We start from the raw sequence: 21,025 nt of genomic DNA, 5'->3' as shown, positions 1-21,025 counted from the left end.
TGGACCGGAAGGCGGACTGCGCCCTTAGGCGCACCTACTCCTCGGCCTCCGCTTCCGCCTCTGTCGCAATTTCCTCGTCCGAAGTGGCGAATTTTCTAAGATCTAGATTTTCGCAAATCCAGTCTGACCTGGACCAAGGGGTCTCTAGGGACGACATTCTGGCCTCATGCAAGACGGCCAGCCTAGCCATTGACTTCTTGTGTGACGCAGCTCCACAACAACTGAAGTTGGCATCCAAGACCATGGCTCTTTCAACCGCGGGCAGGCGTCCGCTTTGGTTGAAACCTTGGAAGGCCGATACGGCCTCAAAACATAACCTCTGTGCCATGGCATATGAACCCGGCAAACTCTTTGGTGCAGAGCTTGACCACATAATGGAGGGGCTGTCGGACAAGAAGGGCAAGTCCCTTCCCCAGCAGTCCTTTCGTGGTCGGGGCAGGGGGTATAGTTCCAGAGCGGAACCGCAACCCAGACCCCAGAGGAATTGGGGTTCCCGTAGAGGAGGAAGATCCTCTCGGGGTTCTAGACCCCCCAAGAAATCCTCGGCGCTCTGATTGCGGGCCTCCTCGAGGCTCTTGGTATTTAGCCGGCCTGACTGGAGATCTCGGGCTCCCTTCTCCCCACATTCCCGTAGGCGGCCGCCTACAGCACTTTCTACCTTGTTGGCAGGATCATATCCAGGACAGTTGGGTCCTGCGTGTAATTTCGCATGGCTACCTTGTAGACTTGAGCAGTTTGCCTCTGGACAAGTTTGTTCAGACAAGGCTTCTTCCCAGCAACAAACAGAAGATTCTAGAAAGCTACGTGCTAGAATACTTCCAGAAGGGGGCCTTAGAGGAGGTTCCTCTCCAAGAGAGGGGAACAGGTATCTACTCCCCAGTTTTCCTGGTACCCAAGAATACCGGAGGTTGGAGGATGATTATAGATCTGAGGTTCTTCAACCGTTTCATAAAACAAAAGAAGTTCCGTATGGAAACTATCCAGTCAGTGACCAATCTTCTTATGCCGCGAGATTTCTTGGCAACCTTAGACCTCAAGGATGCTTATCTCCATATTCCCATCCATCCTGGGTCCAGAAGATTCTTAAGGATCGCGGTAAACATTGGGGGGGTCCTAAAACATTTTCAGTTTGTGGCCCTCCCATTTGGAATTTCTTCAGCCCCACACACTTTCACCAAAGTAGTGGTCTCTGTGGTGGCCGCTCTAAGGCTTCAGGGCCTGAGCATAGTTCCATACCTGGACGACTGGCTCCTCAGAGCTCCTTCCCAAGCGATCCTGTCCCAACACATCCAACAGGCTGTTACATTCCTACATCAGTTAGGATGGATAATCAATTGGGACAAATCCCAACTTCAACCAGCCACCTCGGTAAGGTTCCTGGGGTTCATGGTGGATTCAATCAGGATGACAATTCATCTCACTCCCGAAAGAAGGCAATCCGTGCAACAAACAGCCCGTTCTCTCTCTGTACCAAAACAGGTAACGATTCGAACGTAGATGAGGATGTTGGGACTAATGTCTTCAACCGCAGAGGCGGTACCTTGGGCATTATGGCACCTACGTCCGCTTCAGTCGGAGGTATTAGCCAAGTGGAATCACAGTCCGGTGGGACTCAATTCCGTGCTCTCCCTGCCTTACAAAGTCCGATCCTCTCTGAGGTGGTGGTCCCACCTCATGGACGGCAAGTCCCTGATCCAACCCTCTTGGATCATACTTACTTCAGACGCATCCCTAGTAGGCTGGGGTGCGCATCTTCAGGACAAGACAGTCCAGGGAACTTGGACACCTCAGGAGAGGTTATTGTCATCGAATCTCCTGGATATCAGAGCAATCAGACTAGCTCTTCTTCATTTTGCTCCCATCATTCGAGGGAAAGCAGTAAAGGTACAGTCAGACAGCATGACCGCTGTACTGTATATCAACAAGCAGGGAGGCACGAGGTCACAAAGTCTCCTGAGAGAGATAGGTGTGATTTTGGATTGGGCAGAACTGAACCTCACCCACTTTTCAGCCGTTCACATTCGCGGAGTTCACAATGTGATTGAGGATCGTCTGAGCCGAAGTCTTCCAACCGGAGAATGGTCACTCCATCCAGAGGTCTTCAAGGAGATAACGCTCAGGTGGGGCATGCCAGAGATCGATCTCATGGCAACGAGGTTCAACACCAAGGTGGAGAAGTATTGCTCCCTTTACAGGGAGGACAACCCGGTGGCAATAGATGCACTGTCAATCCCATGGAGGTTCAGGCTGGCCTACATCTTCCCTCCAATTTCCTTGATACCAAGGGTCTTGATGAAGATCAGGCAGGACCAAGCGTCAGTTATCGCCATTATCCCATACTGGCCGAAAAGAGCTTGGTTTACCCAACTCTTACAGATGAGTCGGGGTCAATTTCTGAGGCTTCCCCCAGAGAGAGTACTGGTGTCGGGGGGCACCCAGGTCTCCTCAAATCTTCAAATGTTCAACCTGACGGCCTGGAGGTTGATCAGTCCCTTCCAGGGATAGAAGGGCTATCGGGGTCTGTCTTGAGAACCCTGGAGCACTCCAGATCAGAAGCTACTAATAAAGCCTACTCCAGAATCTGGAAGATCTTTTCATCCTGGTGTACAAGACATCAGCAAAGATCCGCTGAAGCTTCCATCCCGATGATCCTCCAATTTCTTCAGGACGGTCTGGACAGGGGGCTATCACCAGCTACCCTTAAAGTGCAGATTTCAGCTATCTCTGCTTGTCTCAACAGAGCTATTTCTCAAGACCCCCTTATCAAGAGATTCCTGAAGGGAGCCTCAAGATTAAAGCCTACAGTAATCAGATCTATCCCGGCCTGGGATTTGTCGGTCGTGCTCAGGGGGTTATCATCTCCCCCCTTTGAGCCCCTAAAGGAGGCGGGATTCAGGTTCCTGACCTGGAAGATCACCTTCTTGTTAGCTGTTACCTCTGCAAAGCGAGTTGGGGAACTTCAGGCTTTTTCTGCCTTTGAGCCATATACAAAGTTCCTACAGGATCGGGTACTTCTAAAATTTTTACCTACCTTCATCCCAAAGGTTCCTTCCTTTGACAATATTAATCAGGTGATCTCCCTACCAACTTTGGCTCCACCCCCCTCCTCTGAGGAAAGAGGGCTCCATACCCTCGATATTGCGAGATGTCTTAGGATTTACCTGGAACGCTCCAAGGTATTTAGGAAGGATGAAAACCTCCTTATCCTTTTTTCCGGTACCCATAAGGGGAGGAAAGCCTCTAAGCCCTCCATCAGTCGTTGGATTAAAGAGGCAATTCGGGAGTCTTATATGTCTCAGGGTTCGGAGCCCCCTGAATTTGTAAGGGCCCACTCTACTCGAGCAGTGGCCAATTCTTTTGCAGAGAGAAGCTCGATCCCATTGGATGTGATCTGTAAGTCAGCTTCTTGGAGTTCTCACTCCACTTTTATCTCACACTATAGAGTGGATACCAGAATACATAGTTATTCCTCATTTGGCCGGACAGTGTTATCTTCCGCCAGGCATGAGGACCCTCCCATGGGGGTTTCTACTTGCTAAATCCCCATTTGTGCCACTGGTTAGGACGTAAGGGAATCGTTAATTTCTAACGATAATTTGTTTTCCCTTAGTCCTAACAGTGGCACACAAATTTCCCCCCCTATGTTATTATGATTATGTTTGTCTACTTGTAATTACACATCCTTTGGAGGGTCACACCCCTCTTTATTGGGGGCAGGGAGGGCGTGTGCATGCCGGTGTTTTTTTATTTATTCATTAAACTTCCACCTGTCCTAACCAGTCCACAGGGACAGAATACCCCATTTGTGCCACTGTTAGGACTAAGGGAAAACAAATTATCGTTAGAAATTAACGAATCCTTATGTTGGAGAACATAAGAAATGTTTGGATTTCTTACGTTAGTCTGTTTTCCCTTAGTCCTAACAACATCACAAGTATCCCTCCCTATCTTATTTTACTTTATAATTAAAAACTGCATGGGTGGGGTTGTAGTCACCATCATGGTAGTTGGAGAAGGCAATTAATTAGTCATTTGATTATTTAAATTCCATCCGTCCTACCATTTCACACGGGCAGAATTACCCCATTGTTGTGCTGCTGTTAGGACTAAGGGAGAAAAAGATTGCTACGAACAGTACATAAAGGCAGCTAGAAATTCAGTACATAAAGGCAGCTAGAAATCTGTTGTTATTAAATGGAGTGTAACTTTTTACACAAAGAGGAGTTATTATGGCAGTATGTTTGGTATCTAGCAACTTTGCTATGCAAGTAGGGTTAACATTTCTGCGTTTTTCCACTAGAAAAGTATCTGTATACTTTTGGCCCCTACATGTCTCCCTTCTACTAAATCTGCGGTTCAACCCCCTGTTGTCATGCTTTTTCTGTCCCAAGTAACACAGGAGCAGAGAGACAGACTACAGGAAGTTGGGGGGTGTCTATCTATCAAAGTGTGCTCCTATTTGCTCACCGGTAGCCTGCCTCTCCTAACAGCCAAACATGCAGCAAAGCAGCAGCTCATGTAAGTAAACTGAGCTCTTCCAGCTGCTTAGTTCTGTGTCATGTCTCTCACTGCTATGCAATCCAGACATGACAAAGAACTAAGCATCTAAAATCAGGCTTTTGCTTTCCTATACAGTGCATGTAGGGAAGTGTGGGAATCAAAGTATTTCAGTTCAGTACTATTAGACTGACATCTAAGGGACAGGCCCCCGGCTATGGAGAAAGCAGAAAATAGCGGAGCAGCAGCTGCAGAAATAGGGGGCACAGAATTGTTGGGCAATAAGAAAGCAGCATAGTTTGCAGTTTTTGGTGAAGGTTCAGGCACACTTTAAGCCGTTTGTGCCGGTTTAACATTCGTACTTCTTGTTTGTTAGCAGTTTCTCCTACCTCCAGGCCGATGCCATTGTTCTAAAAGGACCGCTGAATCAGGGTTGTGTGACCCATCCCGACCACCGGCATTTCCTCGTTAGTATAGTGGTAAGTATCCCCGCCTGTCACGCGGGAGACCGGGGGTTGGTTCCCCGACGGGGAGGCCTTGCATTTTCTTAGTATAAACGACTATGTTAAGAAAGAAAGAGAAAACATTAAATAAACCTGTAGAAACAAGACAATGTGCGTGGCAGGGTGTAAGCTCCTGGCCGGTTAGCTCAGTTGGTTAGAGCGTGGTGCTAATAACGCCAAGGTCGTGGGTTCGATCCCCGTACGGGCCATTCTGTTTTTCACCTCTATGCAGTAAAGGTAGTTTAACAAGTAAAATTGTGGCAGCAAATAGCATGCGTATAATTTCTGCTCACATATAGCATAGTGCTATCTCAGGGCACGCTGTGTTCATGTAAAGCACTATATCCTTATGTTGGAGAACATAAGAAATGTTTGGATTTCTTACGTTAGTCTGTTTTCCCTTAGTCCTAACAACATCACAAGTATCCCTCCCTATCTTATTTTACTTTATAATTAAAAACTGCATGGGTGGGGTTGTAGTCACCATCATGGTAGTTGGAGAGGGCAATTAATTAGTCATTTGATTATTTAAATTCCATCCGTCCTACCATTTCACACGGGCAGAATTACCCCATTGTTGTGCTGCTGTTAGGACTAAGGGAGAAAAAGATTGCTACGAACAGTACATAAAGGCAGCTAGAAATTCAGTACATAAAGGCAGCTAGAAATCTGTTGTTATTAAATGGAGTGTAACTTTTTACACAAAGAGGAGTTATTATGGCAGTATGTTTGGTATCTAGCAACTTTGCTATGCAAGTAGGGTTAACATTTCTGCGTTTTTCCACTAGAAAAGTATCTGTATACTTTTGGCCCCTACATGTCTCCCTTCTACTAAATCTGCGGTTCAACCCCCTGTTGTCATGCTTTTTCTGTCCCAAGTAACACAGGAGCAGAGAGACAGACTACAGGAAGTTGGGGGGTGTCTATCTATCAAAGTGTGCTCCTATTTGCTCACCGGTAGCCTGCCTCTCCTAACAGCCAAACATGCAGCAAAGCAGCAGCTCATGTAAGTAAACTGAGCTCTTCCAGCTGCTTAGTTCTGTGTCATGTCTCTCACTGCTATGCAATCCAGACATGACAAAGAACTAAGCATCTAAAATCAGGCTTTTGCTTTCCTATACAGTGCATGTAGGGAAGTGTGGGAATCAAAGTATTTCAGTTCAGTACTATTAGACTGACATCTAAGGGACAGGCCCCCGGCTATGGAGAAAGCAGAAAATAGCGGAGCAGCAGCTGCAGAAATAGGGGGCACAGAATTGTTGGGCAATGAGAAAGCAGCATAGTTTGCAGTTTTTGGTGAAGGTTCAGGCACGCTTTAAGCCATTTGTGCCGGTTTAACATTCGTACTTCTTGTTTGTTAGCAGTTTCTCCTACCTCCAGGCCGATGCCATTGTTCTAAAAGGGCCGCTGAATCAGGGTCGTGTGACCCATCCCGACCACCAGCATTTCCTCGTTAGTATAGTGGTAAGTATCCCCGCCTGTCACGCGGGAGACCGGGGTTCGATTCCCCGACGGGGAGGCCTTGCATTTTCTTAGTATAAACGACTATGTTAAGAAAGAAAGAGAAAACATTAAATAAACCTGTAGAAACGAGACAATGTGCGTGGCAGGGTGTAAGCTCCTGGCCGGTTAGCTCAGTTGGTTAGAGCGTGGTGCTAATAACGCCAAGGTCGCGGGTTCGATCCCCGTACGGGCCATTCTGTTTTTCACCTCTATGCAGTAAAGGTGGTTTAACAAGTAAAATTGTGGCAGCAAATAGCATGCGTATAATTTCTGCTCACATATAGCATAGTGCTATCTCAGGGCACGCTGTGTTCATGTAAAGCACTATATCCTTATGTTGGAGAACATAAGAAATGTTTGGATTTCTTACGTTAGTCTGTTTTCCCTTAGTCCTAACAACATCACAAGTATCCCTCCCTATCTTATTTTACTTTATAATTAAAAACTGCATGGGTGGGGTTGTAGTCACCATCATGGTAGTTGGAGAGGGCAATTAATTAGTCATTTGATTATTTAAATTCCATCCGTCCTACCATTTCACACGGGCAGAATTACCCCATTGTTGTGCTGCTGTTAGGACTAAGGGAGAAAAAGATTGCTACGAACAGTACATAAAGGCAGCTAGAAATTCAGTACATAAAGGCAGCTAGAAATCTGTTGTTATTAAATGGAGTGTAACTTTTTACACAAAGAGGAGTTATTATGGCAGTATGTTTGGTATCTAGCAACTTTGCTATGCAAGTAGGGTTAACATTTCTGCGTTTTTCCACTAGAAAAGTATCTGTATACTTTTGGCCCCTACATGTCTCCCTTCTACTAAATCTGCGGTTCAACCCCCTGTTGTCATGCTTTTTCTGTCCCAAGTAACACAGGAGCAGAGAGACAGACTACAGGAAGTTGGGGGGTGTCTATCTATCAAAGTGTGCTCCTATTTGCTCACCGGTAGCCTGCCTCTCCTAACAGCCAAACATGCAGCAAAGCAGCAGCTCATGTAAGTAAACTGAGCTCTTCCAGCTGCTTAGTTCTGTGTCATGTCTCTCACTGCTATGCAATCCAGACATGACAAAGAACTAAGCATCTAAAATCAGGCTTTTGCTTTCCTATACAGTGCATGTAGGGAAGTGTGGGAATCAAAGTATTTCAGTTCAGTACTATTAGACTGACATCTAAGGGACAGGCCCCCGGCTATGGAGAAAGCAGAAAATAGCGGAGCAGCAGCTGCAGAAATAGGGGGCACAGAATTGTTGGGCAATGAGAAAGCAGCATAGTTTGCAGTTTTGGTGCACTTTATAATTAAAAACTGCATGGGTGGGTTTAACATTCGTACTTCTTGTTTGTTGAGAGTTTCTCCTACCTCCAGGCCGATGCCATTGTTCTAAAAGGGCCGCTGAATCAGGGTCGTGTGACCCATCCCGACCACCAGCATTTCCTCGTTAGTATAGTGGTAAGTATCCCCGCCTGTCACGCGGGAGACCGGGGTTCGATTCCCCGACGGGGAGGCCTTGCATTTTCTTAGTATAAACGACTATGTTAAGAAAGAAAGAGAAAACATTAAATAAACCTGTAGAAACGAGACAATGTGCGTGGCAGGGTGTAAGCTCCTGGCCGGTTAGCTCAGTTGGTTAGAGCGTGGTGCTAATAACGCCAAGGTCGCGGGTTCGATCCCCGTACGGGCCATTCTGTTTTTCACCTCTATGCAGTAAAGGTGGTTTAACAAGTAAAATTGTGGCAGCAAATAGCATGCGTATAATTTCTGCTCACATATAGCATAGTGCTATCTCAGGGCACGCTGTGTTCATGTAAAGCACTATATCCTTATGTTGGAGAACATAAGAAATGTTTGGATTTCTTACGTTAGTCTGTTTTCCCTTAGTCCTAACAACATCACAAGTATCCCTCCCTATCTTATTTTACTTTATAATTAAAAACTGCATGGGTGGGGTTGTAGTCACCATCATGGTAGTTGGAGAGGGCAATTAATTAGTCATTTGATTATTTAAATTCCATCCGTCCTACCATTTCACACGGGCAGAATTACCCCATTGTTGTGCTGCTGTTAGGACTAAGGGAGAAAAAGATTGCTACGAACAGTACATAAAGGCAGCTAGAAATTCAGTACATAAAGGCAGCTAGAAATCTGTTGTTATTAAATGGAGTGTAACTTTTTACACAAAGAGGAGTTATTATGGCAGTATGTTTGGTATCTAGCAACTTTGCTATGCAAGTAGGGTTAACATTTCTGCGTTTTTCCACTAGAAAAGTATCTGTATACTTTTGGCCCCTACATGTCTCCCTTCTACTAAATCTGCGGTTCAACCCCCTGTTGTCATGCTTTTTCTGTCCCAAGTAACACAGGAGCAGAGAGACAGACTACAGGAAGTTGGGGGGTGTCTATCTATCAAAGTGTGCTCCTATTTGCTCACCGGTAGCCTGCCTCTCCTAACAGCCAAACATGCAGCAAAGCAGCAGCTCATGTAAGTAAACTGAGCTCTTCCAGCTGCTTAGTTCTGTGTCATGTCTCTCACTGCTATGCAATCCAGACATGACAAAGAACTAAGCATCTAAAATCAGGCTTTTGCTTTCCTATACAGTGCATGTAGGGAAGTGTGGGAATCAAAGTATTTCAGTTCAGTACTATTAGACTGACATCTAAGGGACAGGCCCCCGGCTATGGAGAAAGCAGAAAATAGCGGAGCAGCAGCTGCAGAAATAGGGGGCACAGAATTGTTGGGCAATGAGAAAGCAGCATAGTTTGCAGTTTTTGGTGAAGGTTCAGGCACGCTTTAAGCCATTTGTGCCGGTTTAACATTCGTACTTCTTGTTTGTTAGCAGTTTCTCCTACCTCCAGGCCGATGCCATTGTTCTAAAAGGGCCGCTGAATCAGGGTCGTGTGACCCATCCCGACCACCAGCATTTCCTCGTTAGTATAGTGGTAAGTATCCCCGCTTGTCACGCGGGAGACCGGGGTTCGATTCCCCGACGGGGAGGCCTTGCATTTTCTTAGTATAAACGACTATGTTAAGAAAGAAAGAGAAAACATTAAATAAACCTGTAGAAACGAGACAATGTGCGTGGCAGGGTGTAAGCTCCTGGCCGGTTAGCTCAGTTGGTTAGAGCGTGGTGCTAATAACGCCAAGGTCGTGGGTTCGATCCCCGTACGGGCCATTCTGTTTTTCACCTCTATGCAGTAAAGGTGGTTTAACAAGTAAAATTGTGGCAGCAAATAGCATGCGTATAATTTCTGCTCACATATAGCATAGTGCTATCTCAGGGCACGCTGTGTTCATGTAAAGCACTATATCCTTATGTTGGAGAACATAAGAAATGTTTGGATTTCTTACGTTAGTCTGTTTTCCCTTAGTCCTAACAACATCACAAGTATCCCTCCCTATCTTATTTTACTTTATAATTAAAAACTGCATGGGTGGGGTTGTAGTCACCATCATGGTAGTTGGAGAGGGCAATTAATTAGTCATTTGATTATTTAAATTCCATCCGTCCTACCATTTCACACGGGCAGAATTACCCCATTGTTGTGCTGCTGTTAGGACTAAGGGAGAAAAAGATTGCTACGAACAGTACATAAAGGCAGCTAGAAATTCAGTACATAAAGGCAGCTAGAAATCTGTTGTTATTAAATGGAGTGTAACTTTTTACACAAAGAGGAGTTATTATGGCAGTATGTTTGGTATCTAGCAACTTTGCTATGCAAGTAGGGTTAACATTTCTGCGTTTTTCCACTAGAAAAGTATCTGTATACTTTTGGCCCCTACATGTCTCCCTTCTACTAAATCTGCGGTTCAACCCCCTGTTGTCATGCTTTTTCTGTCCCAAGTAACACAGGAGCAGAGAGACAGACTACAGGAAGTTGGGGGGTGTCTATCTATCAAAGTGTGCTCCTATTTGCTCACCGGTAGCCTGCCTCTCCTAACAGCCAAACATGCAGCAAAGCAGCAGCTCATGTAAGTAAACTGAGCTCTTCCAGCTGCTTAGTTCTGTGTCATGTCTCTCACTGCTATGCAATCCAGACATGACAAAGAACTAAGCATCTAAAATCAGGCTTTTGCTTTCCTATACAGTGCATGTAGGGAAGTGTGGGAATCAAAGTATTTCAGTTCAGTACTATTAGACTGACATCTAAGGGACAGGCCCCCGGCTATGGAGAAAGCAGAAAATAGCGGAGCAGCAGCTGCAGAAATAGGGGGCACAGAATTGTTGGGCAATGAGAAAGCAGCATAGTTTGCAGTTTTTGGTGAAGGTTCAGGCACGCTTTAAGCCATTTGTGCCGGTTTAACATTCGTACTTCTTGTTTGTTAGCAGTTTCTCCTACCTCCAGGCCGATGCCATTGTTCTAAAAGGGCTGCTGAATCAGGGTCGTGTGACCCATCCCGACCACCAGCATTTCCTCGTTAGTATAGTGGTAAGTATCCCCGCCTGTCACGCGGGAGACCGGGGTTCGATTCCCCGACGGGGAGGCCTTGCATTTTCTTAGTATAAACGACTATGTTAAGAAAGAAAGAGAAAACATTAAATAAACCTGTAGAAACGAGACAATGTGCGTGGCAGGGTGTAAGCTCCTGGCCGGTTAGCTCAGTTGGTTAGAGCGTGGTGCTAATAACGCCAAGGTCGTGGGTTCGATCCCCGTACGGGCCATTCTGTTTTTCACCTCTATGCAGTAAAGGTGGTTTAACAAGTAAAATTGTGGCAGCAAATAGCATGCGTATAATTTCTGCTCACATATAGCATAGTGCTATCTCAGGGCACGCTGTGTTCATGTAAAGCACTATATCCTTATGTTGGAGAACATAAGAAATGTTTGGATTTCTTACGTTAGTCTGTTTTCCCTTAGTCCTAACAACATCACAAGTATCCCTCCCTATCTTATTTTACTTTATAATTAAAAACTGCATGGGTGGGGTTGTAGTCACCATCATGGTAGTTGGAGAGGGCAATTAATTAGTCATTTGATTATTTAAATTCCATCCGTCCTACCATTTCACACGGGCAGAATTACCCCATTGTTGTGCTGCTGTTAGGACTAAGGGAGAAAAAGATTGCTACGAACAGTACATAAAGGCAGCTAGAAATTCAGTACATAAAGGCAGCTAGAAATCTGTTGTTATTAAATGGAGTGTAACTTTTTACACAAAGAGGAGTTATTATGGCAGTATGTTTGGTATCTAGCAACTTTGCTATGCAAGTAGGGTTAACATTTCTGCGTTTTTCCACTAGAAAAGTATCTGTATACTTTTGGCCCCTACATGTCTCCCTTCTACTAAATCTGCGGTTCAACCCCCTGTTGTCATGCTTTTTCTGTCCCAAGTAACACAGGAGCAGAGAGACAGACTACAGGAAGTTGGGGGGTGTCTATCTATCAAAGTGTGCTCCTATTTGCTCACCGGTAGCCTGCCTCTCCTAACAGCCAAACATGCAGCAAAGCAGCAGCTCATGTAAGTAAACTGAGCTCTTCCAGCTGCTTAGTTCTGTGTCATGTCTCTCACTGCTATGCAATCCAGACATGACAAAGAACTAAGCATCTAAAATCAGGCTTTTGCTTTCCTATACAGTGCATGTAGGGAAGTGTGGGAATCAAAGTATTTCAGTTCAGTACTATTAGACTGACATCTAAGGGACAGGCCCCCGGCTATGGAGAAAGCAGAAAATAGCGGAGCAGCAGCTGCAGAAATAGGGGGCACAGAATTGTTGGGCAATGAGAAAGCAGCATAGTTTGCAGTTTTTGGTGAAGGTTCAGGCACGCTTTAAGCCATTTGTGCCGGTTTAACATTCGTACTTCTTGTTTGTTAGCAGTTTCTCCTACCTCCAGGCCGATGCCATTGTTCTAAAAGGGCCGCTGAATCAGGGTCGTGTGACCCATCCCGACCACCAGCATTTCCTCGTTAGTATAGTGGTAAGTATCCCCGCCTGTCACGCGGGAGACCGGGGTTCGATTCCCCGACGGGGAGGCCTTGCATTTTCTTAGTATAAACGACTATGTTAAGAAAGAAAGAGAAAACATTAAATAAACCTGTAGAAACGAGACAATGTGCGTGGCAGGGTGTAAGCTCCTGGCCGGTTAGCTCAGTTGGTTAGAGCGTGGTGCTAATAACGCCAAGGTCGTGGGTTCGATCCCCGTACGGGCCATTCTGTTTTTCACCTCTATGCAGTAAAGGTGGTTTAACAAGTAAAATTGTGGCAGCAAATAGCATGCGTATAATTTCTGCTCACATATAGCATAGTGCTATCTCAGGGCACGCTGTGTTCATGTAAAGCACTATATCCTTATGTTGGAGAACATAAGAAATGTTTGGATTTCTTACGTTAGTCTGTTTTCCCTTAGTCCTAACAACATCACAAGTATCCCTCCCTATCTTATTTTACTTTATAATTAAAAACTGCATGGGTGGGGTTGTAGTCACCATCATGGTAGTTGGAGAGGGCAATTAATTAGTCATTTGATTATTTAAATTCCATCCGTCCTACCATTTCACACGGGCAGAATTACCCCATTGTTGTGCTGCTGTTAGGACTAAGGGAGAAAAAGATTGCTACGAACAGTACATAAAGGCAGCTAGAAATTCAGTACATAAAGGCAGCTAGAAATCTGTTGTTATTAAATGGAGTGTAACTTTTTACACAAAGAGGAGTTATTATGGCAGTATGTTTGGTATCTAGCAACTTTGCTATGCAAGTAGGGTTAACATTTCTGCGTTTTTCCACTAGAAAAGTATCTGTATACTTTTGGCCCCTACATGTCTCCCTTCTACTAAATCTGCGGTTCAACCCCCTGTTGTCATGCTTTTTCTGTCCCAAGTAACACAGGAGCAGAGAGACAGACTACAGGAAGTTGGGGGGTGTCTATCTATCAAAGTGTGCTCCTATTTGCTCACCGGTAGCCTGCCTCTCCTAACAGCCAAACATGCAGCAAAGCAGCAGCTCATGTAAGTAAACTGAGCTCTTCCAGCTGCTTAGTTCTGTGTCATGTCTCTCACTGCTATGCAATCCAGACATGACAAAGAACTAAGCATCTAAAATCAGGCTTTTGCTTTCCTATACAGTGCATGTAGGGAAGTGTGGGAATCAAAGTATTTCAGTTCAGTACTATTAGACTGACATCTAAGGGACAGGCCCCCGGCTATGGAGAAAGCAGAAAATAGCGGAGCAGCAGCTGCAGAAATAGGGGGCACAGAATTGTTGGGCAATGAGAAAGCAGCATAGTTTGCAGTTTTTGGTGAAGGTTCAGGCACGCTTTAAGCCATTTGTGCCGGTTTAACATTCGTACTTCTTGTTTGTTAGCAGTTTCTCCTACCTCCAGGCCGATGCCATTGTTCTAAAAGGGCCGCTGAATCAGGGTCGTGTGACCCATCCCGACCACCAGCATTTCCTCGTTAGTATAGTGGTAAGTATCCCCGCCTGTCACGCGGGAGACCGGGGTTCGATTCCCCGACGGGGAGGCCTTGCATTTTCTTAGTATAAACGACTATGTTAAGAAAGAAAGAGAAAACATTAAATAAACCTGTAGAAACGAGACAATGTGCGTGGCAGGGTGTAAGCTCCTGGCCGGTTAGCTCAGTTGGTTAGAGCGTGGTGCTAATAACGCCAAGGTCGCGGGTTCGATCCCCGTACGGGCCATTCTGTTTTTCACCTCTATGCAGTAAAGGTGGTTTAACAAGTAAAATTGTGGCAGCAAATAGCATGCGTATAATTTCTGCTCACATATAGCATAGTGCTATCTCAGGGCACGCTGTGTTCATGTAAAGCACTATATCCTTATGTTGGAGAACATAAGAAATGTTTGGATTTCTTACGTTAGTCTGTTTTCCCTTAGTCCTAACAACATCACAAGTATCCCTCCCTATCTTATTTTACTTTATAATTAAAAACTGCATGGGTGGGGTTGTAGTCACCATCATGGTAGTTGGAGAGGGCAATTAATTAGTCATTTGATTATTTAAATTCCATCCGTCCTACCATTTCACACGGGCAGAATTACCCCATTGTTGTGCTGCTGTTAGGACTAAGGGAGAAAAAGATTGCTACGAACAGTACATAAAGGCAGCTAGAAATTCAGTACATAAAGGCAGCTAGAAATCTGTTGTTATTAAATGGAGTGTAACTTTTTACACAAAGAGGAGTTATTATGGCAGTATGTTTGGTATCTAGCAACTTTGCTATGCAAGTAGGGTTAACATTTCTGCGTTTTTCCACTAGAAAAGTATCTGTATACTTTTGGCCCCTACATGTCTCCCTTCTACTAAATCTGCGGTTCAACCCCCTGTTGTCATGCTTTTTCTGTCCCAAGTAACACAGGAGCAGAGAGACAGACTACAGGAAGTTGGGGGGTGTCTATCTATCAAAGTGTGCTCCTATTTGCTCACCGGTAGCCTGCCTCTCCTAACAGCCAAACATGCAGCAAAGCAGCAGCTCATGTAAGTAAACTGAGCTCTTCCAGCTGCTTAGTTCTGTGTCATGTCTCTCACTGCTATGCAATCCAGACATGACAAAGAACTAAGCATCTAAAATCAGGCTTTTGCTTTCCTATACAGTGCATGTAGGGAAGTGTGGGAATCAAAGTATTTCAGTTCAGTACTATTAGACTGACATCTAAGGGACAGGCCCCCGGCTATGGAGAAAGCAGAAAATAGCGGAGCAGCAGCTGCAGAAATAGGGGGCACAGAATTGTTGGGCAATGAGAAAGCAGCATAGTTTGCAGTTTTTGGTGAAGGTTCAGGCACGCTTTAAGCCATTTGTGCCGGTTTAACATTCGTACTTCTTGTTTGTTAGCAGTTTCTCCTACCTCCAGGCCGATGCCATTGTTCTAAAAGGGCCGCTGAATCAGGGTCGTGTGACCCATCCCGACCACCAGCATTTCCTCGTTAGTATAGTGGTAAGTATCCCCGCCTGTCACGCGGGAGACCGGGGTTCGATTCCCCGACGGGGAGGCCTTGCATTTTCTTAGTATAAACGACTATGTTAAGAAAGAAAGAGAAAACATTAAATAAACCTATAGAAACGAGACAATGTGCGTGGCAGGGTGTAAGCTCCTGGCCGGTTAGCTCAGTTGGTTAGAGCGTGGTGCTAATAACGCCAAGGTCGCGGGTTCGATCCCCGTACGGGCCATTCTGTTTTTCACCTCTATGCAGTAAAGGTGGTTTAACAAGTAAAATTGTGGCAGCAAATAGCATGCGTATAATTTCTGCTCACATATAGCATAGTGCTATCTCAGGGCACGCTGTGTTCATGTAAAGCACTAAATCCTTATGTTGGAGAACATAAGAAATGTTTGGATTTCTTACGTTAGTCTGTTTTCCCTTAGTCCTAACAACATCACAAGTATCCCTCCCTATCTTATTTTACTTTATAATTAAAAACTGCATGGGTGGGGTTGTAGTCACCATCATGGTAGTTGGAGAGGGCAATTAATTAGTCATTTGATTATTTAAATTCCATCCGTCCTACCATTTCACACGGGCAGAATTACCCCATTGTTGTGCTGCTGTTAGGACTAAGGGAGAAAAAGATTGCTACGAACAGTACATAAAGGCAGCTAGAAATTCAGTACATAAAGGCAGCTAGAAATCTGTTGTTATTAAATGGAGTGTAACTTTTTACACAAAGAGGAGTTATTATGGCAGTATGTTTGGTATCTAGCAACTTTGCTATGCAAGTAGGGTTAACATTTCTGCGTTTTTCCACTAGAAAAGTATCTGTATACTTTTGGCCCCTACATGTCTCCCTTCTACTAAATCTGCGGTTCAACCCCCTGTTGTCATGCTTTTTCTGTCCCAAGTAACACAGGAGCAGAGAGACAGACTACAGGAAGTTGGGGGGTGTCTATCTATCAAAGTGTGCTCCTATTTGCTCACCGGTAGCCTGCCTCTCCTAACAGCCAAACATGCAGCAAAGCAGCAGCTCATGTAAGTAAACTGAGCTCTTCCAGCTGCTTAGTTCTGTGTCATGTCTCTCACTGCTATGCAATCCAGACATGACAAAGAACTAAGCATCTAAAATCAGGCTTTTGCTTTCCTATACAGTGCATGTAGGGAAGTGTGGGAATCAAAGTATTTCAGTTCAGTACTATTAGACTGACATCTAAGGGACAGGCCCCCGGCTATGGAGAAAGCAGAAAATAGCGGAGCAGCAGCTGCAGAAATAGGGGGCACAGAATTGTTGGGCAATGAGAAAGCAGCATAGTTTGCAGTTTTTGGTGAAGGTTCAGGCACGCTTTAAGCCATTTGTGCCGGTTTAACATTCGTACTTCTTGTTTGTTAGCAGTTTCTCCTACCTCCAGGCCGATGCCATTGTTCTAAAAGGGCCGCTGAATCAGGGTCGTGTGACCCATCCCGACCACCAGCATTTCCTCGTTAGTATAGTGGTAAGTATCCCCGCCTGTCACGCGGGAGACCGGGGTTCGATTCCCCGACGGGGAGGCCTTGCATTTTCTTAGTATAAACGACTATGTTAAGAAAGAAAGAGAAAACATTAAATAAACCTGTAGAAACGAGACAATGTGCGTGGCAGGGTGTAAGCTCCTGGCCGGTTAGCTCAGTTGGTTAGAGCGTGGTGCTAATAACGCCAAGGTCGCGGGTTCGATCCCCGTACGGGCCATTCTGTTTTTCACCTCTATGCAGTAAAGGTGGTTTAACAAGTAAAATTGTGGCAGCAAATAGCATGCGTATAATTTCTGCTCACATATAGCATAGTGCTATCTCAGGGCACGCTGTGTTCATGTAAAGCACTATATCCTTATGTTGGAGAACATAAGAAATGTTTGGATTTCTTACGTTAGTCTGTTTTCCCTTAGTCCTAACAACATCACAAGTATCCCTCCCTATCTTATTTTACTTTATAATTAAAAACTGCATGGGTGGGGTTGTAGTCACCATCATGGTAGTTGGAGAGGGCAATTAATTAGTCATTTGATTATTTAAATTCCATCCGTCCTACCATTTCACACGGGCAGAATTACCCCATTGTTGTGCTGCTGTTAGGACTAAGGGAGAAAAAGATTGCTACGAACAGTACATAAAGGCAGCTAGAAATTCAGTACATAAAGGCAGCTAGAAATCTGTTGTTATTAAATGGAGTGTAACTTTTTACACAAAGAGGAGTTATTATGGCAGTATGTTTGGTATCTAGCAACTTTGCTATGCAAGTAGGGTTAACATTTCTGCGTTTTTCCACTAGAAAAGTATCTGTATACTTTTGGCCCCTACATGTCTCCCTTCTACTAAATCTGCGGTTCAACCCCCTGTTGTCATGCTTTTTCTGTCCCAAGTAACACAGGAGCAGAGAGACAGACTACAGGAAGTTGGGGGGTGTCTATCTATCAAAGTGTGCTCCTATTTGCTCACCGGTAGCCTGCCTCTCCTAACAGCCAAACATGCAGCAAAGCAGCAGCTCATGTAAGTAAACTGAGCTCTTCCAGCTGCTTAGTTCTGTGTCATGTCTCTCACTGCTATGCAATCCAGACATGACAAAGAACTAAGCATCTAAAATCAGGCTTTTGCTTTCCTATACAGTGCATGTAGGGAAGTGTGGGAATCAAAGTATTTCAGTTCAGTACTATTAGACTGACATCTAAGGGACAGGCCCCCGGCTATGGAGAAAGCAGAAAATAGCGGAGCAGCAGCTGCAGAAATAGGGGGCACAGAATTGTTGGGCAATGAGAAAGCAGCATAGTTTGCAGTTTTTGGTGAAGGTTCAGGCACGCTTTAAGCCATTTGTGCCGGTTTAACATTCGTACTTCTTGTTTGTTAGCAGTTTCTCCTACCTCCAGGCCGATGCCATTGTTCTAAAAGGGCCGCTGAATCAGGGTCGTGTGACCCATCCCGACCACCAGCATTTCCTCGTTAGTATAGTGGTAAGTATCCCCGCTTGTCACGCGGGAGACCGGGGTTCGATTCCCCGACGGGGAGGCCTTGCATTTTCTTAGTATAAACGACTATGTTAAGAAAGAAAGAGAAAACATTAAATAAACCTGTAGAAACGAGACAATGTGCGTGGCAGGGTGTAAGCTCCTGGCCGGTTAGCTCAGTTGGTTAGAGCGTGGTGCTAATAACGCCAAGGTCGCGGGTTCGATCCCCGTACGGGCCATTCTGTTTTTCACCTCTATGCAGTAAAGGTGGTTTAACAAGTAAAATTGTGGCAGCAAATAGCATGCGTATAATTTCTGCTCACATATAGCATAGTGCTATCTCAGGGCACGCTGTGTTCATGTAAAGCACTATATCCTTATGTTGGAGAACATAAGAAATGTTTGGATTTCTTACGTTAGTCTGTTTTCCCTTAGTCCTAACAACATCACAAGTATCCCTCCCTATCTTATTTTACTTTATAATTAAAAACTGCATGGGTGGGGTTGTAGTCACCATCATGGTAGTTGGAGAGGGCAATTAATTAGTCATTTGATTATTTAAATTCCATCCGTCCTACCATTTCACACGGGCAGAATTACCCCATTGTTGTGCTGCTGTTAGGACTAAGGGAGAAAAAGATTGCTACGAACAGTACATAAAGGCAGCTAGAAATTCAGTACATAAAGGCAGCTAGAAATCTGTTGTTATTAAATGGAGTGTAACTTTTTACACAAAGAGGAGTTATTATGGCAGTATGTTTGGTATCTAGCAACTTTGCTATGCAAGTAGGGTTAACATTTCTGCGTTTTTCCACTAGAAAAGTATCTGTATACTTTTGGCCCCTACATGTCTCCCTTCTACTAAATCTGCGGTTCAACCCCCTGTTGTCATGCTTTTTCTGTCCCAAGTAACACAGGAGCAGAGAGACAGACTACAGGAAGTTGGGGGGTGTCTATCTATCAAAGTGTGCTCCTATTTGCTCACCGGTAGCCTGCCTCTCCTAACAGCCAAACATGCAGCAAAGCAGCAGCTCATGTAAGTAAACTGAGCTCTTCCAGCTGCTTAGTTCTGTGTCATGTCTCTCACTGCTATGCAATCCAGACATGACAAAGAACTAAGCATCTAAAATCAGGCTTTTGCTTTCCTATACAGTGCATGTAGGGAAGTGTGGGAATCAAAGTATTTCAGTTCAGTACTATTAGACTGACATCTAAGGGACAGGCCCCCGGCTATGGAGAAAGCAGAAAATAGCGGAGCAGCAGCTGCAGAAATAGGGGGCACAGAATTGTTGGGCAATGAGAAAGCAGCATAGTTTGCAGTTTTTGGTGAAGGTTCAGGCACGCTTTAAGCCATTTGTGCCGGTTTAACATTCGTACTTCTTGTTTGTTAGCAGTTTCTCCTACCTCCAGGCCGATTTTTTTAACATTCGTACTTCTTGTTTGTTAGCAGTTTCTCCTACCTCCAGGCCGATGCCATTGTTCTAAAAGGGCCGCTGAATCAGGGTCGTGTGACCCATCCCGACCACCAGCATTTCCTCGTTAGTATAGTGGTAAGTATCCCCGCCTGTCACGCGGGAGACCGGGGTTCGATTCCCCGACGGGGAGGCCTTGCATTTTCTTAGTATAAACGACTATGTTAAGAAAGAAAGAGAAAACATTAAATAAACCTGTAGAAACGAGACAATGTGCGTGGCAGGGTGTAAGCTCCTGGCCGGTTAGCTCAGTTGGTTAGAGCGTGGTGCTAATAACGCCAAGGTCGCGGGTTCGATCCCCGTACGGGCCATTCTGTTTTTCACCTCTATGCAGTAAAGGTGGTTTAACAAGTAAAATTGTGGCAGCAAATAGCATGCGTATAATTTCTGCTCACATATAGCATAGTGCTATCTCAGGGCACGCTGTGTTCATGTAAAGCACTAAATCCTTATGTTGGAGAACATAAGAAATGTTTGGATTTCTTACGTTAGTCTGTTTTCCCTTAGTCCTAACAACATCACAAGTATCCCTCCCTATCTTATTTTACTTTATAATTAAAAACTGCATGGGTGGGGTTGTAGTCACCATCATGGTAGTTGGAGAGGGCAATTAATTAGTCATTTGATTATTTAAATTCCATCCGTCCTACCATTTCACACGGGCAGAATTACCCCATTGTTGTGCTGCTGTTAGGACTAAGGGAGAAAAAGATTGCTACGAACAGTACATAAAGGCAGCTAGAAATTCAGTACATAAAGGCAGCTAGAAATCTGTTGTTATTAAATGGAGTGTAACTTTTTACACAAAGAGGAGTTATTATGGCAGTATGTTTGGTATCTAGCAACTTTGCTATGCAAGTAGGGTTAACATTTCTGCGTTTTTCCACTAGAAAAGTATCTGTATACTTTTGGCCCCTACATGTCTCCCTTCTACTAAATCTGCGGTTCAACCCCCTGTTGTCATGCTTTTTCTGTCCCAAGTAACACAGGAGCAGAGAGACAGACTACAGGAAGTTGGGGGGTGTCTATCTATCAAAGTGTGCTCCTATTTGCTCACCGGTAGCCTGCCTCTCCTAACAGCCAAACATGCAGCAAAGCAGCAGCTCATGTAAGTAAACTGAGCTCTTCCAGCTGCTTAGTTCTGTGTCATGTCTCTCACTGCTATGCAATCCAGACATGACAAAGAACTAAGCATC

At 44.8% G+C, this 21,025-nt stretch overlaps 21 non-coding genes across 21 annotated transcripts; all 21 read left to right on the top strand.

The window, feature by feature from the left end:
- The first annotated feature begins 5,135 nt into the window (after nucleotides 1-5,135).
- TRNAI-AAU lies at nucleotides 5,136-5,209 on the top strand. The gene has a single exon. It is a non-coding gene; the product is annotated as a tRNA-Ile (tRNA).
- A 1,238-nt stretch (nucleotides 5,210-6,447) lies between these two features.
- Nucleotides 6,448-6,519, top strand: TRNAD-GUC. The gene has a single exon. It is a non-coding gene; the product is annotated as a tRNA-Asp (tRNA).
- Nucleotides 6,520-6,623: 104 nt separating this feature from the next.
- On the top strand, nucleotides 6,624-6,697 carry TRNAI-AAU. The gene has a single exon. It is a non-coding gene; the product is annotated as a tRNA-Ile (tRNA).
- Nucleotides 6,698-7,930: 1,233 nt separating this feature from the next.
- TRNAD-GUC lies at nucleotides 7,931-8,002 on the top strand. Its single transcript has one exon. It is a non-coding gene; the product is annotated as a tRNA-Asp (tRNA).
- Nucleotides 8,003-8,106: 104 nt separating this feature from the next.
- TRNAI-AAU lies at nucleotides 8,107-8,180 on the top strand. The gene has a single exon. It is a non-coding gene; the product is annotated as a tRNA-Ile (tRNA).
- A 1,238-nt stretch (nucleotides 8,181-9,418) lies between these two features.
- TRNAD-GUC lies at nucleotides 9,419-9,490 on the top strand. Its single transcript has one exon. It is a non-coding gene; the product is annotated as a tRNA-Asp (tRNA).
- A 104-nt stretch (nucleotides 9,491-9,594) lies between these two features.
- Nucleotides 9,595-9,668, top strand: TRNAI-AAU. Its single transcript has one exon. It is a non-coding gene; the product is annotated as a tRNA-Ile (tRNA).
- Nucleotides 9,669-10,906: 1,238 nt separating this feature from the next.
- Nucleotides 10,907-10,978, top strand: TRNAD-GUC. The gene has a single exon. It is a non-coding gene; the product is annotated as a tRNA-Asp (tRNA).
- A 104-nt stretch (nucleotides 10,979-11,082) lies between these two features.
- On the top strand, nucleotides 11,083-11,156 carry TRNAI-AAU. Its single transcript has one exon. It is a non-coding gene; the product is annotated as a tRNA-Ile (tRNA).
- Nucleotides 11,157-12,394: 1,238 nt separating this feature from the next.
- Nucleotides 12,395-12,466, top strand: TRNAD-GUC. The gene has a single exon. It is a non-coding gene; the product is annotated as a tRNA-Asp (tRNA).
- Nucleotides 12,467-12,570: 104 nt separating this feature from the next.
- Nucleotides 12,571-12,644, top strand: TRNAI-AAU. Its single transcript has one exon. It is a non-coding gene; the product is annotated as a tRNA-Ile (tRNA).
- Nucleotides 12,645-13,882: 1,238 nt separating this feature from the next.
- On the top strand, nucleotides 13,883-13,954 carry TRNAD-GUC. Its single transcript has one exon. It is a non-coding gene; the product is annotated as a tRNA-Asp (tRNA).
- A 104-nt stretch (nucleotides 13,955-14,058) lies between these two features.
- Nucleotides 14,059-14,132, top strand: TRNAI-AAU. The gene has a single exon. It is a non-coding gene; the product is annotated as a tRNA-Ile (tRNA).
- A 1,238-nt stretch (nucleotides 14,133-15,370) lies between these two features.
- Nucleotides 15,371-15,442, top strand: TRNAD-GUC. Its single transcript has one exon. It is a non-coding gene; the product is annotated as a tRNA-Asp (tRNA).
- A 104-nt stretch (nucleotides 15,443-15,546) lies between these two features.
- On the top strand, nucleotides 15,547-15,620 carry TRNAI-AAU. The gene has a single exon. It is a non-coding gene; the product is annotated as a tRNA-Ile (tRNA).
- Nucleotides 15,621-16,858: 1,238 nt separating this feature from the next.
- On the top strand, nucleotides 16,859-16,930 carry TRNAD-GUC. Its single transcript has one exon. It is a non-coding gene; the product is annotated as a tRNA-Asp (tRNA).
- Nucleotides 16,931-17,034: 104 nt separating this feature from the next.
- TRNAI-AAU lies at nucleotides 17,035-17,108 on the top strand. The gene has a single exon. It is a non-coding gene; the product is annotated as a tRNA-Ile (tRNA).
- Nucleotides 17,109-18,346: 1,238 nt separating this feature from the next.
- TRNAD-GUC lies at nucleotides 18,347-18,418 on the top strand. Its single transcript has one exon. It is a non-coding gene; the product is annotated as a tRNA-Asp (tRNA).
- Nucleotides 18,419-18,522: 104 nt separating this feature from the next.
- Nucleotides 18,523-18,596, top strand: TRNAI-AAU. The gene has a single exon. It is a non-coding gene; the product is annotated as a tRNA-Ile (tRNA).
- Nucleotides 18,597-19,890: 1,294 nt separating this feature from the next.
- Nucleotides 19,891-19,962, top strand: TRNAD-GUC. The gene has a single exon. It is a non-coding gene; the product is annotated as a tRNA-Asp (tRNA).
- Nucleotides 19,963-20,066: 104 nt separating this feature from the next.
- Nucleotides 20,067-20,140, top strand: TRNAI-AAU. Its single transcript has one exon. It is a non-coding gene; the product is annotated as a tRNA-Ile (tRNA).
- The last annotated feature ends 885 nt before the right edge of the window (nucleotides 20,141-21,025 follow it).

This window comes from Bufo bufo, assembly GCF_905171765.1.
Source record: "Bufo bufo chromosome 1 unlocalized genomic scaffold, aBufBuf1.1 SUPER_1_unloc_6, whole genome shotgun sequence".
Lineage (NCBI taxonomy): Eukaryota > Metazoa > Chordata > Amphibia > Anura > Bufonidae > Bufo > Bufo bufo.
The sequence above is the reverse complement of the archived record's forward strand: the minus strand, read 5'-3'. Positions and strand labels throughout refer to the sequence as shown.